This window comes from Equus asinus, chromosome 17 (assembly GCF_041296235.1).
Source record: "Equus asinus isolate D_3611 breed Donkey chromosome 17, EquAss-T2T_v2, whole genome shotgun sequence".
NCBI lineage: Eukaryota > Metazoa > Chordata > Mammalia > Perissodactyla > Equidae > Equus > Equus asinus.
In genome coordinates this window covers 46,860,931-46,888,844 of record NC_091806.1, presented here as the reverse complement: position 1 = coordinate 46,888,844, position 27,914 = coordinate 46,860,931, and the positions used below count along the sequence as shown (strand labels likewise).

At 52.8% G+C, this 27,914-nt stretch overlaps 1 protein-coding gene and 1 long non-coding RNA gene across 11 annotated transcripts in view; one reads left to right on the top strand and one right to left on the bottom strand.

Annotated features, from left to right (window-relative positions):
• The window catches only part of ANO1 (anoctamin 1), a 165,992-nt gene that overhangs the window by 102,889 nt on the left and 35,189 nt on the right, over nucleotides 1-27,914 (bottom strand). The window lies entirely within an intron of this gene.
• On the top strand, nucleotides 941-7,894 carry LOC123281989 (uncharacterized). Its single transcript, XR_011495217.1, has 3 exons — nucleotides 941-1,073; nucleotides 5,474-5,586; nucleotides 6,088-7,894. It is a non-coding gene; the product is annotated as an uncharacterized lncRNA (long non-coding RNA).

Below are 27,914 nucleotides of genomic sequence, written 5' to 3'. Positions count from 1 at the left end.
CAGGAGGAAAATCGCCACGTAACATTCAACTCATGTTCCCAGGGTGAGGTCTGTCCCCCACAGGGATGGAGGAATCGCGCCCCAAACAGCCCCGGGGCCACATCTGTTGCTTAAAACACAGAGAGCATGTATACTGGTAGACGGCTAGGTGGACATACTGCTTACTCATCCATTTGTTCATCCATTTATTCATTCACTTCCTGGATTGGATTTCCCTACCATTACCTTTTAGCATTTGTCCAGTGAGGTAAATTCAATAGAAATATTCTAAAAAAGCCATCCACGGTGCCCATAATAGTCCTGGAACAGGGTAGGGCCTCAAAGCACCGCCTGCTGAACCAATGCATGAACCAGCGTCTATTCCGTACCAATTATGTGATGGGCATGCGCTTTCTACCCATCGTTTTGGTCACCTTCGTGAAAATCGGGACTATTATCCCCGTTTGACAGATGAGGAAACTGAGGCACAGAGAGGCAAAGTAACTTGGCCAATGTCGCCCAGTTGTAAACAGCTGAGTGAGGGCTTGAAACCGCAAAGCCAAAACAGGAGGCCAGGAGGTCCCCAGAACGCCCTCGGCCTCTGCTGGGTGACGTGGGAAGCGGTGGGAGGCGCAGGCCTCGGGAGCCGAGGCCCCGGTCCTATTTCATGCCAGGGTGTCGCTTACTCTGCTGAGCTGGGCTGTTGGCACCTTTTAGACCTTTCTTTTCACCTCCCAGGTGTCACAGCCAACTTCCAACATAAGCCCGTGGAGATCGATCAGAGGCTGTCACCGATGGTAACTGCTGCCAGAAACAGTCGTGGTTCAGGCAGAAAGCACATCCTGCTTGTCCGGGGAGCGTGTGCCCAGGTGTTCTCAGGACACGCAGAGAAATCCGAAGAAACCAGGCATAGCCCTCGACATTCCAGAAGAACCTGTTTTCTGCTGGCAAACGCAGTCCCGACCAGAATCCCGTCGGTCCACTTTCTGGTGTGGCGGCGAGGCCCCCAGGCGTATCCTTTCCTGATGAGCAGAATCTAACTGCCGATTTGGAGGTCTCTACAAGCGCCAAACAGCTTCTAAGGGGCCGGAAAGGTAAGTTGGAGTCAGTGCCCACCTCTGGGGAAGGGGAGAGGCAGGCGAGGGGAGAGCTGGAGGGAGAGGGAGGGAGGGAGGGAAGGAGAGAAAAGGAGGGAGAGAGGGAGAAAGAACAAAAACTAAGGACAAAGTTTATTTCAAGTCTTGGATTTCCTGCCAGTCAATCCTACTCACATCTAATCAATAAGGCGCACCCCACTCCCGGCCTGACCTCGAGAACCTGAGTAAACCCAGGCAGAGACGGCTTGCACACCATTTCTGGAGCAAGATGGGGACGAGAAGAACATAAACCAATCTTTAAAAAAATATTCTGCACGAACCTTAAACTTTATTCAACCTTAAAAGAAGCTAAAACATCTAATAAATTGATACAGTTTATAGAAACTAGATAGATTATTAAATAGGGAAATGTTTACTATGTTTCAAAAATCCAAACCCACGAGTTCAGCCATTGGGTAAATGTTTATCTGAAGGTTCAGGGGCAAAGTTAAACAGTTGAAATAAAATGGAATTAAGCCTTAATATTTTGTTTTACTTGGAGTGCAGATGGAAGACAAAAATAATATCTCATAAAACGGAAAGTTTCTATTTTCACCAAAATATTTGGAAAAGTTATTTTATTTTTAATTTGGATACCTAGCGTCAGTGTAACTTTTGCACAGGAGGTTGCAGTGGAGGCCTCCGAGCTGGAGCGTATCTGGAAACTGGCTTTGGTTATTATTTAAAACATTCATTCCACAAAGATACAATTTGTTTCAAAAAGTGTCATACCAGCCAGAAACCGCCTATAAATGTAGTTCTTATAAAACCCTGATGACTCCAGCGGAAATTCCATTCTCCTTTTTTTTCCCCTTTGACCGGATCTCAGGTGCAAAAAGCATCATCCTGCATCTTTACGCCCAGGGGCTGCTCCCATCAATGCCCAGATCTTCACTCCGGAGTTTTCCTGGGTCCTTTTTATGATGACCATTTTATACGTAATCATCAAAATGACCTTAAAGAGTGTCATGGGAACGACGAATGACAAGAAAATGTCATTATAATTCAAACAATTGTCAGAAAATTTTGTCCTTTCTCTCTGTTTTCAGTTTGAGAAGAAAGTCTTCGGAGACCCAAAAAGTAAACAGAAGTTATTCTTAACAGAATCCTTCTTCGGGCTTATTTTCCCTCAACCCAAGTGCAGAGGAAGAGTTCTGGTCTCCTTCTCTGGCTTCATCCTCTCTCAAGTCTTGGCCTCACACATTAGCTTTCTCTCTCTCTCTCATCATTCAAAGATTCTTCTATCTCTGATATGTTTCAATGTACTGTGGCCATTATTCTTATTTTTCCACATAGTTATTACTATTTTTTGGTTTTCGGAATAGTTTGCAGATTTACAGAAAAATTGAGAAGACAGGACAGAATTCCCATATACCTGGCACCCAGGTCCCCCTATTACTAACATCTTAGTGGGGTACATTTGTTACAATTAATGAACCAATACCGATACATTATTATTAAATAAAGCCCATACTTCACTTTTTTTCATTTCTTCGTTTTTACTTAATGTCCTTTCTCTGTGCCCGGATCCCATCTGGGATGCCACATGACATGGTTATTCTTCACGATGCTCCTGTGGCCTCATTCCTGGCTAAGGGGAGCCCTTGTGTCTTTCTGCCCCACCCATTAAGCTATGAGTACTTCTTTGCCACCTGGTACAACCAGATGCTCCAGCTCATTCTGGTCCTTTCTGACCCAGGGACCTGGCATCGGCCATTTCTAAATTGCCACAGTCCCGCTGAAGCTGGAGATAACAATAAGCCATGTTGCGTTTGTATCTTCCAAACGTTCGATGTGCCTTTGCGATATTCTTAGCCTTCTCTTTGAGTTCTTTTGACCAGGTAAGATCTGCTAAGCTCTCTGGAATACGAGGACCCCAGACCACATGCATTGTTAAGGGGCTCCCAGAGAGGGCGTCTTGGGTGGATGTGGGGTGACAACCAGCTATTTTGGGTGCCACCCATACACTTGGCAGGCTGACTCTTGAATAAATAGAAAGAAACCCGTAAACTGCTCCACGGGGGACCACATGTGCTGTCACACCATTTACAAGAACAGAAAGCTGGCAGGGCAGCACGGGCGAGCACTGGGTGTTTTCTGCTGAACCCAGTGAGCTCCGCCTTCTCTTCATGGTTATTCGTTGCATCTTTCTCATGCACGCAGAATTTTTTTCTCTTCCCTGCACGGCCCACGCAAGCTTGCATTATAGCCAGACTGACTCAAAGATGAAGTCCGTGTCCCTCTAGGGCGCCTGGTTTCTGAAGTCATCTAAGTTGACATCACATATTCCAGAGCGAGACAAGACTGGATGGTGGGGCGAGGGGCATCCCTTTTCCTCCAAAGGCCAGTCCCCAAATGAACAAAGACCTCACCAGCTTGCTTCCCTCTCTGTCTGGATGTCTGTAGCATGAGTATCACACACATAGGAGTTCTCTTTTCGATCTGCAGCCAGTCGGTGTTCTGGCTCTGCTGTTTTCCTTCTTGGGGAGAAATCTTATCACATGGACGAGAGTGGGAGGAGGAGAGAGTTCTAGAAAGCAAAGCTCATCCCTTAAAAATCCCACTCATATGATAAGGAAAAAAAATCTGTCATATAAGTCATGTTCAATTTCACACGCAGGTGAATTAGGAGCTCCATCAATTGATTGGCAGCTGGACATCTGCCCTGGCAGCCTGGCCGAGGACGGTGACCGATTCTTTGGCGGCTATTTGACAGTGTCCCAGTCTTGAAACTATAGGGCCAAGTGGGGGACTATTGAACCTTTTGCTCTCAGACATCCTTATTCTTCAGATTTGCTTTCTTCTGCATGAACACAGCTTCTCAACATCCAGCCAGTTCCAGAAATTCTGCTTTCAGAGCACATTTGGGATGAATCATCGCTTATGAAAAAGGAAGAGACAGTTCCAAAGTACTGGTTTGTCTCCATTTTGAAAAAAGCCTTAATATTGAGTAATTTCAACATGTCCATTTCTATTTCTAACTCTATTTCCATCTATATATAGCTCCAGATTATTTCTCTCCTGAACCCTTTGAAAATAAGTTGGGGACTAAATACTTGGGTTTGCATTTCCTAAGAATAAAGACAATCTCTTACACAACCACAGTACGATAATCAAAATCAGGACATTCTACGTTGATGCAATGCCGTCTAATCCACCATCTATATTCAAATTTCGTCATCATTCCAATAACATCTTTAGCAGCTTTTCCCCACCCCTTATGACTAATGTAAATGCCCGGTTCCTCATCAACCGTTCACTATCAACAGCTTTAGCTGCTTCTGTGTTTACAATTTGATATTCAATTGAAGGGAAATCTTCCCTTCCTCTCTCTCGTTCTCTCCCTGTGGATTCATAGCTTTCTATTTTACTCGCTGAATTATAATCTGTTGCTATGTTATTTATTTTGATGCTCCCATCATTCTAGACTTGAGAGCCCCTTCAAGGTGATTCCTGTCCCTTTTGTCAACAACATACAATTAGGACTTGTTGTTTTGACCCAAACTGACAATCTCTGCCTTTTAAATGGAGTGTGTAGGCCATTTACTTTTAATGTATCAATAAAGGGGAGTGCAAACCTACCATCCTGCTACCTGTTTTTTTGTGTATGTATGCTTTATTCTGAACCAACTGAGCATTTTTTATAAATTCCATTTTATCCCCACTATTGGATTACCAGTTATATCATTTTGTTTTAATTTACTTTTTTTTTAGTGATTGCTCTTAGGTTTACAAGATACATTTTAAACTTAGAATAGTCTACTTTCAAATAATATTTTGCCACTTCACATAGAGTTTAGGAACCTTTCAACATACTTCCATTTCTCCCCCTGTCATCCTTTCCGCTACTGTTGACATAACATTTTACTCCTGTATGTGTTACAAACCCCATAATACGTTGTTACTATTTTGCTATAATATTTAATTATCTTTTAAGGAGTAAAAAAAAAAAAAATAAGAAAGTGTTTTTATATGAACTCACACATTTGTTATTGTTTTTTAATTATGGTGCTTTTCATCCCTGTGTGCAGACTCATATTTCATCTATTATTATTTTCCTTTTTCTTGAAGAAATTTCCTTATCATTTTTTTGCAGTACAGATCTGCTGGCAATGATTCTCTCAGCTCTTTATTTTTCTGAAAAAGTCTTTATAGCACCTTCATTTTGAAATATATTTTTGCTGAGCAGAAATTGTAGGTGGGTGACTTGTTTCTTTCAGTATGGTAAAGATGTCGCTTCACGTCTTCTGACCACATACGTTTTGGTGAGAAGTCTGCTAACCCTTAACTTTGTTCTCCTTTACACACATGTCGTAGCGGTCACCTGAGTTTCCACTTTCTTTTCATGCTGTTTCTAGTAGTTCCGACATCTGGAGGAAACCCGGCAACGTTAATAGTCCCTTAAATATGTGTGCATTTCATCGCTGAGACGGGTGTTTCACGGAGACGAAACCGTCGGGCGCGTGTGAAGGTAAATTTCAAATCTCATTATTCCATCTGTAAACGCCAGGCTGGAAGATCGAGGACGTCAACCCAGGGGTTAAACCTTGAGTGAAAAGAGGCAAATACGGTCACGAGGAGCAGACGTGCTTTGTGACGGAGGGGTCAGGGTTCATGGAGAGCGTTAATTGACTTGCACTCTCTGATTTGCAACTGCAAAGTGGCACTCACAAAATCAATATTTTTTTTTTGCAGACAAATTGAAATGTGATGTGAATGCGAGTGTTGCTTGTGATTTAAGGGGAATCTGGGGTCAGCGTCCCCTGTCCCCAAATGCCATATATGGAGGGGGGGCAGGCAAAGCATACAGCTCCTGGAGTCTCGGGGCTGTGAGGGAATCGAGAGCCCCCCGACTTTAACGATTCATTCGATGCTTGAACCCCTGGACCAGGTCCCCGCCGAGCTCCTGGCACATCTCTGCTGACAGAGCTCCCTGAGCTGTGATGCTTAGAAAGTTCTTTCCCCGTCCCAGGAAACGTTTGCTGACTGCTTCCTGATCATTTTGCTCACTCTTCTACGTCCTGCTCTCTGAGGCCACAGGGACGACTCATTCCGGGCACTGGCCTTCAGACGGCTTTGCGTCCTCTCAAGGTGGCTCTGTCCACTTCTACTGACCAGCCTTCGTGGCACGTGGTTCTGGATCCTCTCACGTCCCGCTCCCCCATCATCAGGACCTGCTTCCGTGGTCAAAACCCTTTAACCAAACTCTGAAGTGCCACGTCCGACGGTCACGTTTTAATCCTCATTCTCACTCATCTCTTCTTCTGCATCGCAAGAACAATCCACTGCTTTCTCCTGGAGTTAGAATCTAAGACTCTGCCCAGGACAAGCTCTATGGCCATAGACAAGTTTCTTAACTGCCTCAGTTTCCCCATCTGCAAAGGGAAGTAACTGTGTTCCTCCCAAGGTTGAGTGAGTACTGAATTATGAGGTAGTAACCTTCTTGCGCAGAGCCCAGCACCTAGGAAGCACTCGACAAACATCAGCTGGTCCTGTCGTGCCGTCTGGCGGCTGTTTTATGACGTGCTTTGGGTATATTATTTCAAGTGTTCAAACAACCTTTTCAGAAGTTAACACTGAGGCTCAGAGAGGTTGAGTAACTTTCCTGAGGTCCCACAGCTAACATGCAGTGGAGGCAGGTTGGAACCAGGCTTGACTTTCAAAGACACGTTCTTCCCATAGGGCCACCAGGCTCAGCCTGGCACGGCTCCTTCCCTCCTGCCTGCCTTCTGAATGTGGGTGGTCCCAGGGTTGGGCCTCTTCCCCCCCAGATTGCACATTCTGAGTGATCACGTCTCCCCCATCGTCCTGACCACCCCCTCCATCAATTATCCCCAAATACAAATCCTTCTCCAGCTGCCACCTCCCTCCGGAGCCCCAGACCCCTATTTCCAAAGACGGTCCCCGGCCCCACCGAGCAGTCCGCAGGGGCCTCTCCCGTCTGTCCTCCTCCTGCCACGCATCTCTATCGGGAGGAGCGAAATAGGCCTGGACGCTTAAGCCAGGGTCCCGAGGGTAGAACTCTGAGCGCCATCCTCGGATCCGGGAAAGACGGGTGCTGCTTATTAGGGAGGACGAGGGGGCCGGAGGGGTGACAGGCGAGGGACGCGAGGAGCCTCACATGCTGTGCATTGGTTCATTCAGTTATTCACTGAACAGATATTTACTGAGTGCCAGCAAAGCGCCCATCACTGCCCTCGATCCGGGGACATGAACGTGCCTAGGACGTGGCTCCTGGCCTCTGGGAGAGAAAGCTCGCCAACGACAAAGCATAGCCAAATGCCAGAGCCGGCGCGGGAGGGGGAGGGCCCTCAGTCCTTTCCACCTCCATCCCCAAGAGGAAGAGTCACGGACCGCGCCTCACTTACCTGTGGGCAGGCGTAGTGGGTTGAACGGTGGCCCCCGAAAGATACGCCCATGTGTTAACCTTGAATGTGACCTTATTTGGAATAAGGGTCTTTGAGGCTATAATGAAGTTAAGGATCCTGAGAACGGATCATCCTGGATTATCTGGGTGGACCCGAAACCCACTGACAGGCGTCCTTATAAGACAGACACACAGAGGACAGACCCACAGAGGAGGGGGCTGTGTGAAGATGGAGCAGAGACAGGAGCGATGCGGCCACCAGCCCAGGGACACCCGGGGCCCCCAGAAGCTGGACGAGCCGAAAGGACCCTCCCCTGGAGCCTCCGGAGGGAGCGCGGCCCTGTGACACCTTGATCTTGGACTTCTGGCCTCCAGAACTGGGAGAGAATAAATTCCTGTTGTTTTAAGCTACCCGGTTTGAGGTCATTTGTTACAGCCGCCCCAGGACACTGACACAGCAGCGTCATAATAAGTGAAAATGTCCCGAGTGGAGGAAGGACTTGCCCCTGTGGTCTTCCCTTGACATGCTCAGCCCTCGGGTGTTCTCCTAACTGTGGGCCAGCCGTCAGCTGGTGAGGAAGTCTCTGGGAAGTGGATGCAAGGCTCATGTACACCCGGACCTAAGACACTTGCACCCATCCAGGCGCAGGCAGCTTGGTGGGGGCACAGCCCTTGGCCGGCTGGAAAGGGGAACCCCGTTTCCCCTTTGCTGCTCTCCCTCCGTGCACAGCTCGCTCAGGAACTCACCAAGAGACAGGAGGCTCAGCTGAGGGGGTCTGGTCCCCTGGATCCCCAGCCATCAGAGCATCTAAGAGCCCTGAGTCCCACAAGGGCCCGACATTAGGCCACGCAGGTGAGAGAGGAAGGTGTGGCCGCTAGATCCCGTTGGCCTGCTGCTTCCTGGTCTGGGATTCGACAAGAACAATATATCCGTCAGTTCAGCAAATATTGATGGAGCTGTTGGTTCTCTGCTGGGCTCTGGGCCACTGCGCACGGCTGGAGCGTCTCTGGCTCTGGTTCCCCCTCTTTAAATTTATGCCCCTTAGATGCAAAAGCCCCAACATTTTAAACAACTGCTTGTGCTGAGACGGTAACTTCTTTCTGCACGCGGTTTGGTAAGAACGTCTTCGCTCCATGGTCATCTTCTCGAGTCTTCCTTTCTGATGTGTAAGCTTTGTCCAGGTCTGTCCTTAAAAGCTGTGCCTCAGCAGCCCCCTCCTGTGGTGGAGACCACCCCAGCTTGTGGGTGCGACGACAAAAGAAATGCCAGGAGGTGGGCAGAAATTGATGCATAATTGCTTCCTTTTTGTTTTATGATGGATAATTTATGCTGGGTTTGGACAGTGCATTGATCAGGGAAAAGGAAAAGTGGACTCTCCCTCCTGGCCCCCGAGTTGACCTCGTGGTCTGTGCACATCTGCTTCCCTCGCCCAACCTCCGGGCGCTGCAGGTACCCAGGGCCGGGCAGCTTTCTGGCTCCTTCGGCTGGGAGGGAGTTCTCTGCCCTTCGAGCTCCTGAGACACCGTGCCTGCCCTCCCGAACGGCAAGCAACACTTTCTGCCTTGAATTTGTCCTGAATTGGGTGCCTGTCTTATTTTCCAGACCAGGTGTTGGCCAAGTTTTTCTGTAAAGGACCAGACAGTAACTATTTCACTCCTTGTGGGTCATACGGGGAGGACCAGCTACATGACTGATGGGGCTCAGTGGAAAATGAAAATGAAGGGCCCTTGGTTAAAAAATGAAGAATTTAAAGATGGTGACAGCAGATGATCAAGATGGTGACGAGGAGCCCTTGTAAGTGCAGGGTCTTGTGTGACTGCACAGGTCACCTGCCCATGGAGTGACTCCGCATCTGGTCTCTGTAGCAATGACTCAACTCTGCTGTTGCAGTGCAAAAGCAGCCACAGATGATACATAAATGAATGTATGTGGCTGTGTGCCAATAAAGCTTTATTTACAAAAACAGGAAGGGGGCCATATTTGGCCCTTGGACAAGAGTTTGCCAACCCCTGCTCCATACAACTGTAAGTTCCTTGGAGGCAAGGCATCCTCCACCCATACACTCATCCATCCATCATCCATCCATCATCCATCCATCATCCATCCATCATCCATCCATCATCCATCCACCATCCATCCATCATCCATCCCTGCATCTATCCATCCATTCATCCTTCCATCATCCATCCATGTATCTATCCATTCATCCACCTACCATCCATCTATCCATCCACCATCCATCCATCATCCATCCATCCGTCCATCCATTCACCCTTCCATCATCCATCCATGTATCTATCCATCCATCCACCTACCATCTACCCACCATCCATCCATCCATCCACCACCCATCCATGCATTTATCCATCCATCGGTCCATCCATCCTTCCATCATCCACCCATCCATCCATCCATCCATTATCCATCCATCCATCCACCATCCATCCATCCATCCACCACCCATCCATGCATTTATCCATCCATCGGTCCATCCATCCTTCCATCATCCATCCATCCATCCATCCATTATCCATCCATCCATCCACCATCCATCCATCCATCCATCATCCATCCATGCATCTATCCATCCATCCGTCTATCCACCATCCATCCATCCACCATCCATCCATCCACCCATCCATCATCCACCCATCCATCCTTCCATCATCCATCCATCCATCCATTATTCATCCATCCATCCACCATCCATCCATCCATCCATCCATCCATCATCCATCCATGCATTATCCATCCATCCATCTATCCACCATCCATCTATCCACCATCCATCCATCCACCCATCCATCATCCATCCATCCATCCATCCACCCATCCGTCATTCATTCAACAAAGCATTGCTAACCATCTCCCATACTCCAGGCATTGTGCTAAGTGGGAGGCTACAGAGAGGAGAAGCTGTTTCCTGCCTTGGGGATGTCTCAGACTGGAGGACACACAAAGCATCTTGGAGCAATGCGGTGTCAGAGACCCATGGGAGAGTCTGCAGGGGCACTAAGGAAGGACTTATTTGCGCATCCCCCAGGTCCTCATAGGCAGGAGAGGAACACATATTCATTGAATGACTCAGTGAACGAGTGAAGGAAAGCACGTTTTGCTGATCTAGACTCTCCTTGGAGCACCTATTGGAGCCCCAGATAAAAGCTTGGTCTGATACCATCTGCACCTTCTATGACGTTGGGCAGGTGACTTCCTCTCTCCCACTCTCAGTTTTCTTGCCAGTAAAATGGGGACGAGCGGGTCCCTGGACAGGGATGAGGGAAGACTGAGTGCAATAACCCAGCTTTAAGCACGGAGCTCGACTCCTGGATACCCGCCACCTGAGTCTCCTTCCTTCCCCTGGCCCAGTATCCAGCAGGCCCCGACGAAAACGTGCTGGGCTGGAGTGGCGGAGAGAGAAGGAGATGCCGTTAAAGGGCTCTGCTTATGTGTGCACATACACAGAGAAATGTCCGGATGAGAGCAGGGGACCCTGCGGGCTGTGCTCTGCACCTGGGGAGCCATTCCCTCCTGTCTTCTGCACCATTTCAATGCCCGTCCCTCCCACCATCCCCCCTTCCTTCCATCTCTTTCCTCCTTTCTCCTCCCACGCCTCCTCCCCTCCTTCCTTCCTTTTCCTTTTCTAATGAGCTCACATCACCTTTCTAACTTGAAAAACCAAAAGTGGCCCTGTTTCATTCCCAAATGAACTGACTGGGTCGAAACACATGCACAGGATCCTGGACGGGTTCTTTCTTTCTCCAGATGGAGCAGAAGCTGCAGACTCAGCCGGCCCTGTCTCAGTACATACACGGCACCCCCGACCAGAGACGCAGAAACCACTGTGGCCACCTACCCCCACGGCCCCGCTGGCTAGGTTCTGTGGACTGGACCCCTCAAATCCACCCACCTGTCTCCAGGTCCGCCAGCCTTGCCCTGGGCAGGTCACCCCCACCTCCCGCATCCCCACCTGCCCTTCTGGCTCCCTGCTTCCTCCCCACCTCACCCCTTCTCCTCACTCAGTGACTTTTCAGGACACAACCACCAGGTCCTTCTGTCCTGGCTTCCCGTTGCTTTAGATGTAGATGCCCGACTTCTCCTGACACACGTGCCTCCTCTTGCCTGCCTCCACCCTCTTTCTGATAACTGCTCTCCTGTCTCTTCTCGTCCTCACACTCGCCCAGCCATTCATTAGCCCACGCGGCTCCAGATGGTCCCTCTCCCTGCTCTGTCCCTTCCTGATTCCTGACCCAGGGTGACCCCCATGTTTGCATCCTTTACTGCACGGACCACGAGGGGACGTTCCAGCTGTCTGGGTCCTTTCCTGCCGTCTCCTTCACTGGACTGCACGCTCGACCAATACGTGTGACGACGGCCACGGCCCCCCAGAGGACGGACAGGTCTTTGAAGGGTCTCCTATGTGTCTCTCTACCCTCAGCTGTCTTTGTCCTCCTGCCTTAAACACGAGCTCCCTCCAGCCTGCCCTCCGCCGGTCCCTTGGGCTCCCAGAGCCTCTCCACTCTGCCCCTAAAGATGTCTACATCCTGACCTCTGGGACCTGTGGATATGTCACCTTACACGGGAAAAGGCACTTTGCAGGTGTGCTGAAGTTAAGGCTCTTGACACAGGGAGATTATCTTGGATCATCTGAGTGGGTCCTGAATGCTGTCAGGTATCCTTATAAGAGGGAGACAGAGAGACATCTGACTGCTGTTGGAGGCAGATAGGGGGGATGCAGCCACAGCCCAGGATGCCTGGAGCCCCAGAAGCTGGAAAGGGCAGGAAGGACCCTCCCCTGGAGCCTCCAGAAGGAGCACGGCCCTGCGACACCTTGACTTCCGATTTCTGGCCTCCGACACCATGACAGAATACCCTTCTGTTGTCTTAAGTCACCAGCCTGTGGTCATTTGTTCCTGTGGCCACATGAAGCCAATCCCCAGTCCCAGAGGTGCCCCGGGACACTGTCGGAGGCCTGTCCCAAGACCTGTGACCTCCACAGCCTTCACCCTATCGGCCGAGTCACAAAGGGCTGATTGCTGGGAGGCGCGGTGAAGGCCAGCTGTGGGGACGCCCCTCCCTGCCAGCAGCTCCAGGGGGCTCTTGCCCCAGGGGGCTGCTGGGGAAAGCCAGCGAGGTCCTGCCTTCTAGAAACTTTGAGCCCGTATGGACAGGAAGACACTGGCCCCTCAGCCTTTGTTCCTCTGGTTGGGAACAAAATGAAATACCCCACAACCAAGGCTTTTCTCTAAATGTCACTGCACCAATTGAGGATTGGCAACTTGACTAAAATCTAAATCCTAACATATTTTACAAGCTTTTGAAATAACCCAACCTAAGGCAAAGAAGAGGTGGGGACCCTGATGGGTTCCAGCCACCCTGGGACGGAGCTTCCACAAGCACGTGTGCAATGCACATGCACACTCATGCACGTGGACTCAGGGCGTACATACCTGCCCTCAATCTTGGCTCAGCAATTTGGAAACGAGAACAGAAAAGAGGAAAGAGAAATGAGGCGCGAGAGCGGACCTGGAAGGCCCCCCCATAAAATAAACACGAGACCCCCGGGCACGGCCTGCTAGTCATCAGTCATCAGGTCCACGTGACGGACCGTCTTTAAAGACGCTTCGTTTTTACATGCTTTTAAAACAGATCAGTCTCTCCTTAGCGAAGAGCACGGTTGTTTATTCCGACGTATTTCTTCTGAGGGAAACGGGTAGTACTTTAACTTTTAACAAAATAATCTATTTTTTAAAAAACAAAAATACCCTCTACTTTTTTTTTTTTTAAACCCAAGGGTGTATTTAACTTTTATTTTAAATACAAATGAAGAACACACAGGTTCAAAACCCCGATGACTCAAAATAACACAAATGCCAAGATGACATTATGCAGACGGGGATTCTCATGGTGTGCTCAGAACGGCGTCTAAAAATGTGCAGCCACGGCGGGAGCTGACTCACGTTCAACGGGAGGCGAGCCCTCGTTCCCGTCTTCCCACTAAGGAGGGGGGCGGCCGCACCCACAGCATGCCCCCAACATCCATCTCTGTCTTTATTTCCAGGTTACAGAAATGGCAAGTGCTATTGACCCAACCACAAACTGTGGGCCTACTATGTGTGAGGCCGTGTCCTCTGTGCCCAGGAAACACAGTCCCCACCTCCTCGTGGCTTACAAGTTAGTGCGGGAGATGAACCATAGAACACACCCTACGTGGTGTGTCTGGGGGTGATGGGTGCTGTGGAGAAAAACCAGCAGGACAAGCACAAAGCAAATATGTGATGGGGTGCAATTTGGGGTGTTGCTGTCACACAGAGGTGGCAGGGGACACCTCACTGAGGAGGGACATTTGAGCAGAGACCTGAATGCAGGGTCATCACCATCATCATCACCATCATCACCGTCACCACCATCATCACCATCATCATCACCGCCACCGTCACCACCATCACTAGCGCCACCATCAGAGCAGACATCAAGTCCTTTCCACACATCAGTGATGCTAAGATTTTGGGTGTTGTTTAATTCTCACAACTACCTCGTGGGCTGGATGTCCTGTCACCCACCCTTGTTCAGATGAGGAGCCTGAGGCTCAGAGAGATGAACTGATTGCTCAAGGTCATCCCGTGGTGAGGAGAAGAGCTGGGGACGGAACTCAGATCTGAGCCCAAAGCTCAAACACCGCTTTGGCCGGTCTCGTTTCCTAAACGGCAGTGGGCAGGCCTTTATTTTATTGATCTGTCTCCCCCGCCCCCCCTCCAGTTCAGACCCTCAGATGCTCATCCACTGTCGTGGAAGCCCAGCATTTCAGTACTGAGTCCTTGCAGCCAGCTGTCCCCTCCCTGCTGCCCTCTGAGTGCCAGGTGGGACACTGGTGGCCCCCGGCGGTCTCTGCCTCGCGAGCTCAGTCGATGGGAAGAGCAGCCCAGTCACCCTGTATGTGAACCAAGAGCCCCTGTGGGGGTCGGGTCCTCCTCTCCAGTGGAGGCAGCTGTGGCCGTGGGTGTACCCAGCCCTGACCCAGCTGTCAGCGTGGCCTGGGTTTCTGCATGTAGTGACCGTCCTGGGTAGACACAGCTCAGCTGGCAGTGGTGGTGGCTAAGAACCTGGGGTCCTGGACGTCTCTGAGCCTCAGGTTCCTCTTCTGTGAACCGGGAAGAGGGCCGTGAGCCCCGACCTCCCAGGGTGGTTGTAAGAATTAAAGCAGATGGTGCTGTGGAGCTCTTGGCACAGCGCCAGACTGTCAGGTGTGAAAAATCTTGGTTGTTACACTTCTTTTGGCCACTGTCTGAGGGACCCCTCAAGAGGAGCTATTCTCTACGGGGTGGACCCAGACTACTGAGTGCCTGTCCTCTGCCTGGCTTCCAATTCCTGCCTTTTGCTGTTGGCATGTTGGTTTTCTTGAGGAAACACCACCGTCCCTTATCAGCCCACGGTTCAGGGGCCGTGCACACCCCTGGTTCTAGGAGTGGCTACGGGGTCTGCTTCTGGCCAGTCACAGCTCAGCATCCCGCAGGTCCTGGTGACTCATTTAGGGATGGTCACAGATCCAAGTCAGGACAATCAAAGCTAACCCTGGAACTCTTCCTGAAGGGCCCAGGGGATAAGTGCTTGCTGTCCACTGGGGCTGCAAAGGGTGGAGGCCAGGAGGTGTGTCTGTCATCTGGCCACCAAGAGAGAGTCTTTCTGTGGGCAGACCCAAGCCAAAGAACAGCAGAGCCAAGAGATGGAAAAAGGTAGAGCTTTGGCGACATCAAGGCCCTGGATCCAGCTATGCCTGAAGCTGGATTAGGTTTTCTGTCACTTACAACCCAAACACGCCTGAATGGTACAGATGGGTTACACTGAACCACATACATGTTCCTGTTCAGTCTTTGTCTGGTGACCTCCCCCAAATTTAAAACACAAACTTTAACCACAGCCCAGCCTTCTTCCTCATCTTCCTCTCAGCAGCCCACAGACAGCCCGGGATAGAGACACATGCTCCTATGCGGATCCCGGAAAGGAAAGCTCTCCATGAATTCATTAACAGAGGCTTTCTTATTGTGAGCCATCTAGTGAGGGTTTAAATGTTTGGCATTTCTTAAAATAAACAGAGATCTTTCCAGATGGGTCGTCTTACAGTCTGGGCTCGAGGCTGTGACTCCAGAACCAGAACAGAACAAAAGCCAACCTCCCTAAGCCCTGACGTTGGCAGCGCCTCGGCCATCTCAGCAGCGGTCCAGCCCACTCCTGGAGGAAAGCGAAGGGACTCCTGCCGCCACCCAAAGGGTCCTAACTCTGGGGAGGGCTACACTCTGCACCTCCCTCCGGGGCGTTCCTCACGTGTGTTATCATCCGAGAAGAAAGCAACCTGACTTGGCTTCATCCAGGCTCCTCACGATGGGTCAGTTCCCGAGGGCCGGGACTGGCTCTGCACGCCTCCACCCTCAACTCCTAATGTGGCACGAGTGTCCTGGGGAGCTGAAACAAGTGACCAGAAACTGTGGCTTCAACCACACACAGCTGTGTCTTATAGTCTGGAGGTCAGAAGGCTGACACGGGTCTCCCTGGGCTGAATCTAGGCATCGGCAGGGCCGTGTTCCTTCCCGAGGCTCCAGGGGAGAAACTGTGTCCTCGTCTCTTCCAGCTTCGAGATGCCGCCTGCATCCTTGGCTCGTGGCCCCATTTCCATCTTCCGTGCAAGCAACGCGTCACGGCGGGCCACCCCTGCCTCTCCGTTGTCACATCTCCTCTGGCTCTGAACTCCCTGCGTCCCTCTGCCACATTTCAGGACCCTCTGATCCCACTGGACCCCCTGGGACCGTCCAGGAGAATCTCTGCATCTCGGGGTCGGCTGATCAGCAGCCTTCATTCTATCTGCAGCCTTAACTCTCCGGTGACTGTGATGGGAGATACTCACGGGTTCCAGGGGTGAGGGCCGGGGCGCCTTTGAGAGGCTCTTATTGGATCTATAGGGCCATTCACTCATTCATTCATTCATGCAATAAATATTTGAGTCCCTACTGTGCGCTGGGCCTTGTGGCAGGTACTGGAGGATACAGCATCATCAAAGAGGCCAGAGTGAGTCCCTACCCTCCTCCTGGGGTCTTAGTTAAAATAAAGAGGCTAAAGGGGACACCGACCCCCATTTGAATACTTCCCAGAGGGCAAGCTGCCGCCCCGCCCACCCCTGAGGCCGTCCACCCACCCGTCTCAGAAAACCTTGTTTTTTTTTCTGGGAGTTCTGCCTGGAAGCCAAAGGTCAGAGGGGCAGGAAGTGGAGAGAGGAGGCAGGAGAGGGGAGATTTTTCTGAGAAAAGTGGCGTTTCCTCAGTTTGGGTTAGGGACACACAGCAGCACCTGTTCTTGCTTCTCTCTCCTCGTTTTTTCTGGCGTTCGGGGCTTTTGGGGGCAACGAGCTCTCCCGTGACGGACAGCAGCTCGGTTTTAACGTCCGCTGAGCGCTGGTTTGAATCCAGTTCACACGCTCTGGGTGTTCGATGTCAGCGTGGTGGGAAGCGGAGGTGCCCGCCCGGGATGCAACAGGAGGGTGGGGATTCAGGGTCACCATTTTATGGGGTTCTCACTCCATTTCTGGAGCCTTCCTGGTTCTGGGGCCTCGCCCAGCCGCTGGCCAGTGTTTAATAAATCTCGCCGCTGGGATTTCTCGGACGTTTAACATGGGAAAAACCGAGGGAGCGGGCGGAGGAAGTGGATGCATTAAAATAACGAGGCTGCTTTAAACGGACACAGGTTCCGGGGGAGAACGTGAACCGAGTCATTGGTTTATTTTAAAATATACTTTATTTTCCATCCTGTCTCTGTTTAATCTCTTCTGATAGAGCTAAAAAAAAAAACACCCCTCCTTATTCTAAAAACTGAAATCTATTTATAGCTTAAAAATGAAAAAGGGGAGGCTAAAATATAGGTCACAACAGCACCCATGAGGACGGCGGTTCCCGCGCACAGTGGGGACGAACAAAGAGCTGTCAACCAACGAGCAAATTGACACGTGAAATTTACACTGAAGCACTGTCTCGGCCCACGTGGGACCACAGCACCCGGCACGTTCGAAAGTTTCAGCACCTTCCCTGACCTTCTTGCAGATGGCTATTTTTTCTTTTCCAGACAATTCCATGGTGACATGGTGAGGTGAAGCACTGACTTTGGAATTGGGAAGATCAGGGTTCGGATCCTGCTCTCCCTTAGCGGCTGAGCGAGCCTGGGCAAAGATTTTGACTTCTCTGAAAAATAAATAAGCCATTCCCACCGGCAGTGGCCTAGGCAGCGTCCTGGGCTGATGCGTGACATGTTTGCAAAGGAAGCACGAGGCGCCATGGCTGGCTCAAAGGGACCCTCAATAAATAACAGTTATTACCCTCAGCAATAATTGTGCCGAGAGAGGATGAGTAACAGCCCGGCCTGTTTTTCTGATAAAGATAGCTCTTGGCTTCTCTGCAAAGTCAGGTCTTTAATGCACGGAGAATGACCTGTTTCCGGGCCTCGTTCTGACGGAGCTCAGGACTCCTGCTCAGCTGTCTACCTGCTGAGGAGGTGACCAGCACCAGTTGGGTGATCCTCAGCTGGACACTGTCCTAAGGGAACAGAAGGGCAAAGTTACAGGGAGCAGGGAGGGGGGGGTCTCTTGGGAGAGAGCTTTTGCATGAAGAGATGCTTCCATCTTGCCTGAGGCTAGAGGCGGTTCCAGGGGACCCCTCGGGGGGCTTGGCTCAGGTCCCTGTGCGAAGGGGAGGAGGGTGGACCGAGGTCCGACTGACACTTCAAAAGCATCCCTTGCAAGAGGTTGCTGGAGTGTCCCGGGCAGCGGAGTGGGGGCTGTGCCGAGTGGGGACCGTCCCCCACCGACAGCAGGGACAGGAGGAGCGGGCAAGGGTGGTGGAGGATTTCCCGTGGACCGGAAGTGGGCCCTTGGGAGGGAGCCGGCCAGGAGTGAAGAGACCCCGTGTGTTACTATCAGCTGCCGACGCTCAGGGGGCTCCAGGCGGGACGTCTCCCGTACACCAGGGTCCAAGAGACCCGCAGACGTATCGTCGAAAGAGTCAGCTTCCAACACCCACCAGGCCAGGAGATACAAGCCCAGCCGAGGGGGCCCCCGTCGCCCGTCCGGCCTCCACCACCTGACGCCGGCCCTGGAGGGTCTGAGGGCCTAGACGCTGGGGTGGGCTAGAGGACAGAAGCCCAAAAGGGAGATGACAGAAGGCGACAGCACGCCCCGCCCCACGCTGAGGCCTCATCTGAGCAGCTTGGCTGGTGGGGGGAGATAATGATGCTTTCGAGTGAGGTCCACGTGGAGCTGGACGTCTCTGTCATCCGCGTGAGACCACGTTTTGTGACTCAGCGTGGCTAGGAAAGCTTTTCTTAGGACAGTGACCAGAAAGTCAGGGGGCCTCCTTAGAGGTGCCCGGGGGCTGGGAGAAACCGGCTCCGGACATGGTGGCAAAGTGGCTCCTGGAAACAAGCAGACCAGACGTGGTGTGCAGCATTTGCTGATTGTCATGGGGTAAATACTCCCACCGCGGCCCCTTTCAAGCCAGCAGGGTGATATCCCTGAGCGCAGAGTTGGGAAGAGATGCACGCAGTTGGCTGGTGGGAACTGGTGGGAACTGGTGGGAGCTGGTGGGAACTGGTGTGAGCCAGCTCCAGCACACACGGAGAGTGGGTCTGGGGGGCCGTGGGGGGAAGAATGTCACCTTTCCCGCTGTCCCCCTGGAGTTCTGCTCCTTTAATGTCATGGTTTCCTGCTTCATTTTCCACCAGAACCCTACTCCCCGCCTCACACGTTATGCACGCACGAGTGCGTGGGGGGGTCTGCCTTCTCTCCCCTGCACCCCAAGATACATGAGAACAGGCACACTCTTTCGATCACTGCTAAATGCCCTCTGTGCAAGCCTGCATAAGTCTGGCTCCAAACAGACTCTCAGTGTTTGCTGAATGAATAAACAAATGAAGGGGGCACCTCCTCCAAGAAGCCCTCCTGGGCCCCCAGGGGAGGACGGGTCTCCCTGCCACACATTCGCACAACACCACAGGCTTTGCAACACTGACTGCAACAGCGTTCTGCGACTCCGTGAGCTCCAGAGGCGACCGTCGTGCTGGAAGGAAGCCCCTCCCGGCAGAGACTGCAGTGGCCTTATTTATGGCCACATCCCCGGGCTGGCTCCGTGCCCAGCCCTCAGCAAACCCTCAATAAATATCCCAAACGGATGAACAAATGCATAATTAATGCGTGGTTTCCTGCTGGTATAGACACAGGGGCGGGCTTCCGTGTGAGCCTCAGTGTCCATCAGACGAGCAGATTCTGCCTCAGCAAAGAACGGGCGGCCTCCCGGGGTCTCAGACACACTTCATTTCTTGCTTCTCCTACCCACCTCCAACCCAGGTTGGGGGGGATTCTGCTCGCTGTAGCCACATAGGGTCCAGGCTGAGGGCGCCGCCGTCACCCCAAACACTGCTGGGCACCGTCCCAGAGGGGCGAGAACGCGGTGGAGTCCAGAAACAGCAAAGAAATGCTCCGGTCCACACGGGACGCAGTGTCACCTCCACTCAGTACTCGAGAGCCAGAATAACCCATGGCCCACCAACCACGAGGGGCCAGCCATCCATCTGCGTCGCCGGGAAGGAGGGGGACCAGCAAGTGCATGGTGGACAGTGGCGGAGACGGCCCTCGCTTGTTTCTGAAACACAGACAGGACTGGCAGGTGGAAGTGGGAACCAGCCCAGAAGCAAGAAGCTCCTGGGGAGCATGAGAGAGGCGGGAGGCGAGGCCTGGGGCCGCCCAACGGCGTCTGGAAGGAGCCAGCGAACCCACGGCCCAGCGAGGCATCCCGCATACGTCACTGGGGTGGGGGGTACGTCCCACACAGGCACACAGGGCCCGGCTCAGACGGCGCTGGGCTCGGCTCAATCCTCTGCCGTGGCCGTCCTGGAATTCTTCCCGACTTTTGACCGGAGCCCTGCCTTTCCATGTTGGGATGGGCCCCGCACAGCGCGCAGCTGGTCCTGATGCGATGGTGCCGGTTGTACCAGCTGGTGTTTCACGGAGGGGATGAAGGAGCGAGTCTCCTGAGCATCTGGACGTGCAGCCGCCGCCCTGGGTGGGTGGGAGCAGCTGGCAGGGGACCCAGCGCCCTGTCCGGGAGCCACTGGGCGCGGGGACACGGTTTGACACAGAAATGGCTTCATGAAAATAGGAAACAGGCTCAGGGCTTAAAAAGAACCTCACCAGGCTCCCAAGGAGTGGGTTTCTGACTCGTTGCATAGCGGTTGTGCTGTTTTGCGGGGATGGGGAGAAAGCGACCACAGAACGCGCTCTGACACGTTTGCGAGAGGGCACGTGGGGCCTCTGGGCTGCGTGGAGCCGCTCGGCCCCTGCTACCCTGGACCTAGGATGCACCGTGCACGTGGGTCAGTTCATTTGCTGGACAAGGACTCGATGAGCCCACCACGTGCCAGGGGCTCTCTAGGGAAACAGACAGAACAAAACAGACACCGTCCTTGCCCGCAGCAGCCTACATTCTAGTGGAAGGAAAAGAGAGAAGAGAGATAAGATGTACAGAGGAAAGGCAGTGATGGAGCAGACGCAGGTGCTTTCGGGGGCAAAGGGCTGGCGTTTGGGATGGGCGGCCAGGAAACGGCTGGTTATTAACAGAAAGTGGCAGAAGCTGCTCATCGCCGGCTCCACCCACTTCTCCTTTGCCCATCACTTTCAGGGCGCAGACAGCGTGGTCTGGGCCTTGCCCCCTTCATTCGCCCACAGGTCCGACAGCCTAGGCAGAAAATCGCACAAGAAGACAAGTGAGGTGCCACCAAAGGCTCCCCCAGGGTCCCCAGGCACCGACGGAGCAGAGCGGGCCCGAACCGTGTCCCAGTTTTGCTCTCTCGTGCAATTTCCTGTCCTCAGCGTCCCGGCCTCTGTCCTTCGATCGAAATCAAACGACTGAAGCGGGGCAGAGGGACGGGGCCTTGTGCCTCCTCATCCTCTCTTTGCCTCCAAAGCCAGGCTCAAAGGCACAGGCCGGCGTCGCAATATCCCATCACTCTTTTCGCTCCCACAGCCTCTCCTCCACTTCGCCTTACTTTTGCTAAAATGCAAATTGGAAAAAGCAGTGAAACAGAGTCGTTCATCCGCTGCGTCACTGTCATCAGAGCAGACGGCTCCCACGTGACATTCCGTCGCCCTCCCGCCACCTCACAAAAAGAAACCGAGGAGAACGTGTCATTGGAAGGGTCCCTGTAGCTGTGCAGCTGTGGATGCATTTTGTGACCTCTGTGGGGTCACGTGTCCCCTACCTTTTTCCATCTCCCAGGTCCTTCTGTGTGTCCCGGTCCTCAAAGGGCTCCAGGATCATACAGACCCCAGAGGGTCTCAAGCCTCTGATGCTGTACTCTTTCCCGGCGACAAGCCAGCGGCAGAGGCGGTGAACTCGGAAGCAGCTCAGAACACGTCAATGCAGATCCTGGAGGACTCGAGTAGCAATAGCTCGCTGGGTGGCCGAGCTGGCGGTGTGGGCAGCGAGCTCAGCAAAAGGGACAGAGAAGAGTGAGGTCCCGTCCATCCTCAGAAACACCAAGAACACGGTCTTCTCAACCCCTCCAGCCAGGGTCCTGCTCCCTCGAGGTCAGTGAGTGAGCACACACAGAGATGCCGCTCAATGTTCGACTTTTGCGGCCACGTCCTGGTGCCCTCTGGATTATAACCGCCCCCCCCGAGGGCAAGGAGCACATTGTTATCAAAACAAGCCCTGCACATAGTAGGTCCTCAATGAACCCATATCTAGTACCTGGGCCAAAAGAGGATGAGAAAAAATTTCCAAGAAATTAACTCACTGGTCTTTAACCTGTCTTTCTCCTTGGCTGGAGGATTTTAGGCCTTTTCAGAAAATAATCATAACAACACAACAACTTAACAACGGCCCCAAGAGGGGAACAATGAGAAGCCAGAGGAGATGGGGAGCAGCCCCAGAATGTTAGCCATAAAAGGGGCAGCTGGGCCGCTCAGGAAACAAGGCAGGCAGAGCCCTGGGCACAGGCTGGCAAATTGCCCTCCGTCCCCGTGTCTGGATCCCCTGGGCCACTACCCCATCTCCTCTGGATTCCCAGAGCAGCCTCCTCGCTGGCTCCCCACCCTGCTGCCTGTTCTCCACGTGGTGGTCAAGGGGTCTTTAAGCAGATTGGTGGTGAGGAAGTGGAGCAGCGAAACCCCAAACCGGCGAACCCCGGGTCGCCAGAAGCGGAACGTGTGAACTTAACCACTCTGCCACCGGGCTGGCCCCTCTACGGTATTTTGTCACGGCAGTGTGAGCTGACTCATGCATGTGCCCTAGGATGTACACACTTTTCTCTGTGTATAGGATAGCCAATTAAACCTTGACTTAAAAAGGCAAATATGGGCCTAGTCCTCCTCTATTTGCAATTCTTCCCTGACTCCTCATCTGCTCGTAGGATCAAGTCCAAATTTATAATATGATCTTGAAGACAGCATGACCCAGCCCCCATTGGCCTCTCCAGCCTCGGATCACTCTGTTGCAACTACTCTGACTTTGTTTTAGTTGCTTGAACATGCCAGGTATGTTCCTGCCTCAGGGCCTTTGCACTTGCTGTCCCTCTGCCTAACACACTTTCTCCACCTTTTTGCCTGGCAAACTCCTCTTCATCCTTCAGGTCCAGCTTAAACATGTTTTTTCCTTGGGAAGGTTTCCCTGATCCCAAGCTGGGTCAGATCCTTCTGGTGTAAACTCTCAAAGCACCTGCGTTTTTCTTCATTACACCCATTCTGGTTGGAAATAAATGAAATATTACTGCCTATTGTCTGTCTTCCCTACTAGACTGTGAAATCCTTGAGTCTTGGCTGGTTTCGTTCTCCAGAGGGGATACAGTGTTCACTGTGAATGAAAGGATAGATGGATGGGTGGATGTTTGGAAGGATGGATGGATGCATGGATGCATGCATGAATGAATGGATGGATATGTGAATGGATGAATGGATGGGTGGATGGATGGATGGACAAATGGATAGATGCACAAACGGATGGATAGATGAATGAATGAAGGGATAGGGGGATGGGTGAATGGATGGGTGGATGGGTGGATGGATGGGTGGGTGGATGGGTGAGTGGATGTGTGGATGGATGCATGGATGGTTGGGTGGATGGATGGATGGATGGGTTGATGGATGGATGGATGGTTGGATGGACGGATGGATGGATGGATGGGTGGGTGGATGGATGGTTGGAAGGATGGCTGGCTGGCTGGATGGATAAATTGATGAACAAATGGATGGATGGGTGGATAAGTGGGTGAGTGGATGTGTGGATGTGTGGATGTGTGGATGGATGGATGGGTGGGTGGATGGATGGTTGGAAGGATGGTTGGAAGGATGGTTGGATGGATGGTTGGATGGATGGGTGGATAAATTGATGAACAAATGGATGGATGGATGGATATCAATGCCCAGTACGCATATCTCCAACAAGCAGCAATTCTGTTTGCAACCGTCTACTGAGCCTCTGAGCGGTGAGAACACTGCAGGAATGAGTCAGCGCTGTGCTCTGCTGATCTGTAGAAAACAATCTAAGAATGCATTTCTGAGGCTTTCATCGGTGAGGCAAATGGTGCGCCTCTTTAAATATTTATGTTTTTGAAGCACTCAAGTCTGGAAACACCCACAAAATACTCCTAACTGTGATGTATTGCCTCAGGATGCCCACGCAAGGCCTGCCAGCTATATGCAAAGGGGACTAAATGAGTTTTTTGAAAATGGATGAAGGACATACCCCTAGCATCAGAGTAGGGGATGTGAGAAGATTCTGGTTCTTGCACCTGGGGTGTGTGGGCAGCTGGCACACGCCAGGGCAGCGGGTGCTGGGGCACAGAAGTCTCAGGGTGCTCCTTTATAAACCGCAAGGTCGGACAGGCAGAGGCGGGGTGCGTCCCGAACACCTGCCCTGACTTAGGAGGCAGTGAAGGTTCGGACGCCTGCAGAACTCCTGGAGGTCTCTTCCCCCACCCCCGCCCCTCCCTCACCCGCTGTATTCCAGCCTGACTCCTCTCCGTCCTGCTCTTTCCCCTCCACGTCTCTGCACGTGCTGCTCCCTCTGCCTGGAACACCCTTCCTGCACTTGTCTGCCTGACCAACTCCTACGCATCCTGTGAGTGGTCGGCGTAAAGGTCACTGCCTCCAGGAGGCCCTCCTGAGGTCCCCCCAGCCCATCACACCAGACTCTCTTTGCAGCGCTCTGTGGCAGGCGGCACTGCCCCGTCCATTCAGTCCACACTCACAGGGCACCTACTGTGTGCAGGCGCACGTTGAGGCACTGAGTGTGGCAGAGCAGGACAACTCCTGCTTCCAGGGAGCTTCCATCCTAGTGGAGGAAATAATCATGCCCGCTACGAATATGAAGGGTAACGCCAGGAATTCCTGTAAACCAATCACACAGGCTGGGGTCCAGGCCAGGAGGGCAGGCACCCCCAAGGACGTGCAGTGTGGGGTGAGCTGTGCACTGCTCCAGAGCAGTGTGTCCCAGAGGAGGGACAGCAAGGACCAGGGCCCGAGGTGGGAGGGGGTGGCCGAGTCTCAGGGACAATGGGAAGAACTGTGGGCCCCTCCCACCGGATGCTTCTGCTGTTTGAGCATCTGTCCGGCATGACAGTGCTGTTTCCCGGTGGCCCTCTGCCGCCCTCGCCCTGGGAGCAGGCTCAGGTACGCGGCTGGGGCTCAGCCAAGCGCAGGCATCGATGCCGGCCGTGCTGGGCTGCCGGTCCCCTCCCCGACCGACGGAGGCCCTTGGGGCCTTGTCCAGGAGCGTCTGCAGTTCCCTTTCCCTCCCAACACCCTGTGCTGCAGACAGACGGCCCCTGTGAGGGGCAGAAGCTGAGGCCCAGAGAGAGGAGACAAGCCTGTGCTGGGACTCCATCAGCAGCATCTGCGGGGGGACCCCGGCGACGCCACAGACCCCAAATGTGCTCGCCCCAAACTCGCAGCCCGAGAAGCAACCCTGGGCCGGGGGGAGGGGCAGCGGGGGGGCCTTGGCTGCGGGGCTGAGATGAAAACTCCCCGTTATGGGCCAAATGTGTCCCCTCAGAACTCATATGTTGGAGTCGTGACCCCCCAGCCCCTCAGAAAGTGACCATATTTGGAGATGGGCTCTTCAAAGAGGTGATTAAGGTAAAATCAGGTCACTAAGGTGGGCCCTGATCCCGCAGGACTGGGGTCCTTATAGGAAGAGGAGATGAGGACACAGACATGCACAAAGGGACGGCCATGTGAGGACACAGGGAGGAGATGGCGTCTACACGTCAAGGAGGAACCAGCCCTGCCCACACCTGGACCTCGGCCATCCAGCCTCCAGGACTGGAAGACAGTCAACGTCCATGGTTTGAGCCGCCTGGGAGGCCGTGGGACTCTGTTCCAGTGGCCCCAGCAAACTGACGCCCTTTCCTTTGAGGGAAGACCACGCCTGAAGGGCAACGCTCCCGAACCGCTGTGACCTCTCGGGAAAAACCCCCAGGCCGGAACCCTCGGGTGGCACAAGGTGCACAGATTATCCCCAGATCTCCCCGTGGCCGGCCCGGAGCGAGCGAGGGCTCTCCCTTGTTCCGGGGGCAACAGTGACGATCACAGCGGGACCCGTGGACTGTGCTGCTCTGCGCTCGCTGATAACCGACCCCTCTGGCCCTGGAGGAGCCTGAGGCACAGAGAGGGAGCGACTGCCGGCCACACTGCGGGCAGCAGGGCGGGGTCCTCGCTCGTCCCCACCCCGGGTCTTGCTGCTTCCTTAGTGTTGCCCATGTCCCTTCTGGGGCTTCAGAGACTTTCCCAGGACTATTCTGGCAGGGGTGCTACCCTCTCCCCAGAAAGAGCGGCTTGGCCTCATCAACCACATCCAGGGACCCTCGGAAACGCCCCGGATGAGGTCCCCGCCCCGAAGGGCTCTGCCAACCCGGCCCCACCCAGGTCAGAGGGGTCCCGGCTTGTCACAACTCAGGCTCCATGGCACAGGGAGGCCTTTTATCCTCTGCTCCCCAGTTGGCGCGGATTCTGCTGGGTGTTAAGAAAAGGAAATAACAAAAGCTGCCAGGGCCCGTCATCATTTCCAGACATCCGGGGGCGCGTGTGGGAAATCCCTGCGGCGTCTGGCCCCAGGGGGACTGTCTGGGCGCCTGGGGCACGGCTAATCTCCTGTGGAACGCGACTCCGTCTCGCTGGAGACTCTGCGGCCGGGCCAGACCCATCCCTGGACTCCTCGATGTCCCCCCACTGAGGTGTGCGGGACACTGACGTTGAGAATGGCGTCCGGGTGGGCTTCCCAGAGGCGGTGCCTCTGCTCCTGGAGGCCGGGAGAGGTTCCACCACGGACAGCGACCCGGATGGGGCTCAGGGGACAGCACTGGGGACTGGCAAGGGCTCCCTGTGTAAGGTGTCTGTGGCCATCACCTGTCACCACATCTAAAGGGCGTTTGCTTGGTTCAAAGTTGGAGAAAAAGTTGAAGCGGCTTAAGGCACACATTGCCAAAGATGAAGGCAAATATCACACCTTTTTAAAAAGAGCTAAAGGTGTGGCAGTGGTGTAAAGATAGACAATCAGACCCTGGGACGGAAGGCTGAGCCCAGAAATAAGTCTCGTGTCTGTGGTCACATGACCTTCGACAAGGGAGCCGAGACCCGCAGTTGGGGAAGGACAGGCTCCTCGACAAGGGGAGTTGGGAAAACTGGACCCCACAGTGAGGGAGCGGACTCGGACCCTCACCTAACACCGGGTACCAAAGGCAGCTCAAAAGGCATCAAGGACCTAAAGATAAGACCTGAAACTATTAACTCCTACAAGGAAACAGAGGGGAAACCTCCACAAGAGAGGATTTTGCAATAGTTTCTTAGATATGACCCCAAAAGCAGAGGCTGAAAGAGCAAAAATAAACAGCTGGGAATACCTCCGATTGAAAAACTTCCGTGCAGCAAAGGAAACCATCAACAGATTGAAAGGCAACCCACACAGTGGGAGAAGATCCGTGCAAATCACATATCTGAGATGGGACTAATATCCAGACTATGTAAAGAACTCCTACAACTCAACAACAACAAACCAAGTAACCTGATTAAAAATGGGCAAAGGACTTGAATAGATATTTCTCCAAAGAAACTACACAAATGGCCAACAGGTGTATGAAAAGACGCTCAACATCACTAATCAACAGGGAGATGCAAATCGAAGCCACGATGAGGTAGCGTCTCACTCCCATTAGGATGGTGCCATCAAAAAACCGGAAAATAGTAGATGTTGACTAGGATGCGGAGAAATCAGAACCCTTGTGCAGCGCTGGTGGGAATGCAAAATGGTGCAGCTGCTCTGGAAAACAGGATGGAGGTTCCTCAGAAAAATTAAACACAGAATTACCCTATGATCCTGCAATCCTACTTGCGGGTTTATATTCTGAATTG